We start from the raw sequence: 7,184 nt of genomic DNA on the forward strand, positions 1-7,184 counted from the left end.
ATACCATATTAAATTTTCTTTTTACCTTTTTTTATTCAAATACTTTTATTTTGTAAGAAATTTGTTTTTATTCTATTTAATATTTTATTGTAAATTTTAAATTAAAAATAATTTCTAAAAAATCATAATTAAATTATTTATGCCATTATAAAAAGTAAATTTTTTTAATATCAACTTAGTAGTAGTTTAGGAAGTGCTAAATAAGTATATTTTTTTTTTATTTTTTACGAAAATACGTATAGAAAAGTAAAGATGTGATGTAACCCAAAAATAATAATTAAGTATATTTTTTTACTTTTTATAAAAAGATGTGTAGAAAAGTAAAGATGTGATATAACTCAAAAAAGATAAAAAGATAAAAAAAAGTGAACTAATATGACACTTCCCAAACAACCCTTTATTTGATGATCCCTTTCTAAAAGATATATTTTTTAAATATTTTCAAGAAAAATTCTATTGAAAATCTTAAATATATTGCTTTTTCTTTTGTTCATTAATATAAATGTTTAATTAATTTTATTTTTTTTAAAAAAATAAATTAGCAAATAATTTATATATTTATATATATAATTTTGTTTTGGTTGCTCAAGTTATTTGGCGTTTCTACCCAAGTCTACTCAAATTTAATTTAAATTTTTAAATCTCTGCATAGGTTTTCACTTAGTTGAAAACTATGTTGTTCAATCTTTAAAAAAATTTAAACTTGACGTAAGTTGCTTGGGTTGAACTCACATAAGTTTGCAATTCTAGCAAGGGAATTGAAAGTTACACTATTGACAAATTAAAAAATAATAAATAAATTTTGATAAAATTGTAAAACTTAAATTGTAAATTTTAATTTTATTTGTTTTCATAATTTGCATACAAAAATTTAACTATATACATTATTTTGTATAAAAATATATTATTAATTTTTTTACATGTCGTGCATAGCACGGGTTACTACCAGTATCTATCTATCTATCTATATATATCTATACCATATATTAAGTAAAAGGGAGGTTTTAATCCCAAGTCTTGTGGGAGCTCCAATCTCCCAATCTAAATTTCTTGATTTTTTAATTTTTAAAAAAAAAAATCTTAGCATTTATTAACTTCTCCCAACCCCTAAGTTTTACCCTCATAATAACACTTTAATGCATTAAGAATAAACATAAAAAAAATTATTTGAAATCCAACACATATAAATTCCTTGAAAAGTCTCAACACATATAATCATTATCCCTCATAATAATACTTTAATGCATCAAGAACAAGTATAAAAAAAATTTCTTGAAAAGTCCAACAAATATAATTATTATCAAAATATTAAACTTTAATATAATATAATAAAAAAAAGACATTTAATTCTTTGAAAAGTCTAACACATATGATTTGTCAAAATATTAAACTTTAATATAATATAAAAAAAGGAAAAAAAGACGGCATTTAAAAAAAAAGACATTTAAAAATCGCAATTCACATATATAGATAATTGTAAACACAATCCGTGCATAACACGAGTGATATGCTAGTATATATTAAGGAAATTGAGTTTCTAACCCCCAAGCCTTGTGGGAGCTCCAATTTCCCAATCTTAATTTTCTAAATTTTTTATTTAAAAAAAAAACTCAGCATTTATTGATTTAGTCAAAATCTCCTGATCAGTATTTATTAACTCTTTCCAATTCACATGTCTTTTCACATGCCTGCATTTATTGATTTGGTCAAAATCCCTAATCAGCATTTAAAATCTCCTTATACAAATAATTATAGATACAGTCCGTGCATAGTTACTACAATAGCCTTTTTAATTTCTCCTATATACTATGGTTAGTGATAAGATTGTTAAATTATTTTTATAAAAACTCTTAAAAAACATAATTTATATATTAAAAAAATTTAAAACAAATCTTAATTTTCTAAATTTTTTATTTTAAAAAAAAAGCCTCAGCGTTTATTGATTTGGTCAAAATCCCCTGATCAGCATTTATTAATTTTTTCAAATCCACACGTCTTTTCACATGCCTGCATTTATTGATTTGTTCAAAATCCCTAATTAGCATTTAAAATCCCCTCATACGAATAATTATAGATGTAGCCCGTGCATAGTTACTGCAGTAGCCTTTTTAATTTCTCCTATACACTATGGTTAGTGATAAGATTGTTAAATTATTCTTATAAAAAATCCTAAAAAAACATAATTTATATATTAAAAAAATTTAAAACAAATATAAATATCTATAATTATTCCGTGCATAGCTTGGGTGATAGGCTAATCTATATCTATACTATATATTAAGCAAAAGGGAGTTTTAACTCCAAGCCTTGTGAGAGCTCCAATCTCCCAATCTAAATTTCTTGATTTTTTGATTTTAAAAAAAAAAATCTTAGCATTTATTAACTATTCCCAACCCCCAAGTCTTACCCTCATAATAACACTTTAATGCATTAAGAACAAGTATAAAAAAAATTCTTTTAAATCCAACACATGCATTCCTTGAAAAATCCCAATACATATGATTATTATCCCTCATAATAACACTTTAATGCATTAAGAACAAGCATAAAAAAAAATTCTTAAAAAGTCTAACACATATGATTATTATCAAAATATTAAACTTTAATATAATATAATAAAAAAAGATATTTAATTCCCTGAAAAGTCTAACACATATGATTATTATCAAAATATTAAATTTTAATATAATATAAAAAAGAAAAAAAGAAGACATTTAAAAATCGCAATTCAAAAAAAAATCTTAGCATTTATTAACTTCTCCCAACCCCCAAGTCTTACCCTCATAATAACACTTTAATGCATTAAGAATAAGCATAAAAAAAATTCTTTGAAATTCAACACATATGAATTTCTTGAAAAGTCCCAACACATATGATTATTATCCCTCATAATAACACTTTAATGCATTAAGAACAAGTATAAAAAAAATTTCTTGAAAAGTCCAACACATATGATTATTATCAAAATATTAACTTTAATATAATATAATAAAAAAAAACATTTAATTTCTTGAAAAGTCTAACACATATGATTATTATCAAAATATTAAACTTTAATATAATATAAAAAGGAAAAAAAGAAGACATTTAAAAAAAAAGAGAGAAGACATTTAAAAATCACAATTCACATATATAGATAATTGTAAACACAATCCGTGCATAGCACGGGTGATATGTTAGTACTATATATTAAGCAAAAGGGGGTTTTTAGCGCCAAGCTTTGTGGGAGCTCCAATCTCCCAATCTAAATTTCCTGATTTTTTGATTTAAAAAAAAAAATCTTAACATTTATTAACTTCTCTCAACTCCCAAGTCTTACCCTCATAATAACACTTTAATACATTAAGAACAAACATAAAAAAAATTCTTTGAAATTCAACACATATGAATTCTTTGAAAAGTCTCAACACATATGATTATTATCCCTCATAATAACACTTTAATGCATTAAGAACAAACATAAAAAATTTTTCTTGAAAAGTCCAACACATATGATTATTATCAAAATATTAAACTTTAATATAATATAATAAAAAAAAGACATTTAATTCCTTGAAAAGTCCAACACATATGATTATTATCAAAATATTAAACTTTAATATAATATAAAAAAGGAAAAAAAGAAGACATTTAAAAAAAAAATAAAAAATTACAATTCACATATATAGATAATTTTAAACACAATCTGTGCATAACACGGGTGATATGCTAGTATTATATAAGAAAAAAGGAGTTTTTAACTCACAAATCTTATGGGAGTTCCAATATCTTAATCTTAATTTTTTAATTTTTTGATGTAAAAATAAAAAATAAAAAAAATCATCAGTATTTATTGGCTTTTCTCAATCCACAAACTTTTTTGACTTCTTTTATACCTATTTTTATATTATTTTCAACTTCTCTCATACACTATGTTTAGTAATTTGGTCAAAATCCCTTGATCAGTATTTATTAACTTTTTTCAATCCACATGTCTTTTCACATGCCTGCATTTATTGATTTAGGCCAAGTTTGGGAAGACTAAAAAAGTGCACTTTTTGTCTTTTTGGACTAAAAAATTGAGGTTGAAAATATGGATGTTTGGGTTAACTTTTTGACTTTTTATTGAAAAATGTGTAATAAAAAATTGTAAAAATTGATTTGTAGGGAAAAATTTGAATTGGGAGTTGTGCAGCCGTAATTGTTGACTTTTGGTGAATAGTGTTAACTTTTTAACTTTTTGAGTAACTTTTTGACTTTTTGACTTTTTTTAAAGTCTCCAAACTTGGCCTTAGTCAAAATCTCTGATTAGCATTTAAAGTCCCCTCATACAAATAATTATAGATACAGTCTATGAATAGTTATTGCAGTAGCCTTTTTAATTTCTCCTATACACTATGGTTAGTGATAAGATTGTTAAATTATTTTTATAAAAAATCTTAAAAAACATAATTTATATATTAATTTTTTTTAAAAACAAATCTTAATTTTCTAATTTTTTATTTATAAAAAAAAACCACAACATTAATTGATTTGGTCAAAATCTCTTAATCAGCATTTATTAACTTTTTTCAGTCCACATGTCTTTTCGTATGCCTGCATTTATTGATTTGGTTAAAATTCCTAATCAATATTTAAAATCCCCTCATACAAATAATTATAGATACAACCCGTGCATAGTTATTGCAGTAGCCTTTTTAATTTCTCCTGTACACTATGGCTAGTGATAAGATTGTTAAATTATTTTTATAAAAAATCTTAAAAAAAACATAATTTATATATTAAAAAAATTTAAAACAAATATAAATATTTATAATTATTCCGTGCATAGCACGGGTAATAAGCTAGTATTATATAAGGTAAATGGAGTTTCTAACTCACAAACCTTGTGGGAGCTCCAATATCTCAATCTTAATTTTCTATTTTTTTGCTTAAAAAAAAATCTCAGTATTTATTGGCTTCTCCCAATCCACAAACTTTTTTGACTTCTCTCATACCTATTGTTATACAATTTTCAACTTCTCCTATACACTATGTTTAGTGATGTGATTGTTAAATTATTTTTATAAAAAAATAATTGGTATATTAAAAAAAATCTAAAACAAATATAAATATTTATTAAATCTATCTATCTATCTATCATATAAGTAATCTATTTAAAATTCAAATTTGAGGAGCACTAAATATGGAAAGTATTTCATTAATTTAAATTTAAAAATATATAAGTTTTAAATAATGAACTATTCCATGATTTATCTATGTATCTATATACTATTATAATTGCAAAATATTGTCATTTCATTAAGGTTGAAAGTTGTACTTCCTTTTTCTTATTTTTTTTATTTTGTATAATTTTTTGTTAATACGTGTTACAATATGATTGGTCTATAAATTAATTTTATGTTCTTAAAATAAAATTTCAAATTTGGATTCTTACTTAAATTATGTTACTCTAATTGAAATGAGATCAATATTCATTCCTTAAATTTTGCATCCTTTATTAAATTATAAAATAAAATTTCAAGTTTAAATTCTTCTTCAAATTATATTACTACAATTAGAATGAGATCAATATTCACATGTGTTATAATAATGTGCCATAATATTATTGGTCTAAATATAATTTGTTTTAAATACATGTATTCAAATTAATAATCATTGTTTTTTTTCCTTTTTTTTGTTTTAAATTTCATAAAAAAAAATTATATCCTTCTAAATTATAAGGACTTGAACAATAATATTTTTTAATATAATTTTTTTTTTAACAAAAAAACAAAACCTAACTTTTTTAGTACTTACCAAACATGGTGAATTTTGTTAGATTTTTTTTTAATCTCAATTGTGAATTAAAAAAATTAAAATAAAGACTTAAGATATCTTTGGCTCAAATTGTTAAAAAATTACTTTTGCTAAAATAAATTAGAACGAAACAGTAATTTTTGTTTATTGAAAGTGATAGTTCATTAAAAAAAAATTATTTAAAATAAAGAGAATTATAGGTAATAATTTATTGTTCATCCAGTTTTATTTTTAGATTAAATGAAAATACCATATTATATTTTCTTCTTACCTTTTTTTATTCAAATACTTTTATTTTGTAAGAAATTTGTTTTTATTCTATTTAATATTTTATTGTAATTTTTAAATTAAAAAGAATTTCTAAAAAATCATATTTAAATTATTTATGTCATTATTAAAAGTAATTTTTTTTAATATCAACTTAGTGATAGTTTGTGAAGTCCCAAATAAATATTTTTTTTACTTTTTACGAAAATATATATAGAAAAGTATAGATGTGATGTGACTTAAAAAAGATAAAATAAAAAAGTGATCCTTTATTTGACGACCTCTTTTTAAAAGGTGTATTTTTTAAATATTTTCAAGAAAAATTATATTGGAAATCTTATGTTTATTGCTTTTTTTTTTGTTCATTAATATTAAATTTTTAATTAATTTTATTTATTATTTAAAAAATAAATTAGAAAATAATTTATATATTTATATATATAATTTTGTTTTGGTTGGTCAGATTATTTAGTATTTATGTCCAAGTCCACTCAAATTTAATCTGCATTTTTAAATTTTTGCATAGGTCCTCATTTTATTAAAAACTATGTTGTTCAATCTTTAAAAAAATTTAAGCTCGATTCAAGTTGCTTGGGTTGAGCTCATTTAAATTTGCAATTCTAGTAAGGAGGTTAAAAGTTATATGATTAAATTTGTGACAAATTAAAAAATAAAAAATAAATTGTGATAAAATTATGAGACTTAAATTGTAAATTTTAATCTTCTTTATTTACATAATTTACATACAACAATTTACCTATTTATATTATTTTGTATAAAAATATATTTATTAATATTTTTACATACCATGCACGGTCACCATGGTTGTTCACTAAAGCAAATAGGACTTTTTTAATATTTTAACAAAGCTAGCGTGGCATAGCTATAATATATGGATAAGAGTCGTTGAATTTGTCGTTGAATCAAACAAACAAACAAAAAAGAGTCGTTGAATTTGTCTAATAGTTTCCAATACCAAGACCATAGGTCATACTAGTCTTCTATAGTTAGTTTCCTTTTATTTTTTGGAAAAATTAAAAAAAAAAAAATCGATTCTTATAACAAAATAAATTTTAAATTTTTTATATTGTCAATTTAAATCCTAATAATTTGAATTGCTTTTAATGTAAATATTTTTT

Source organism: Camellia sinensis, chromosome 1, assembly GCF_055761805.1.
Source record: "Camellia sinensis isolate YWXY chromosome 1, ASM5576180v1, whole genome shotgun sequence".
NCBI lineage: Eukaryota > Viridiplantae > Streptophyta > Magnoliopsida > Ericales > Theaceae > Camellia > Camellia sinensis.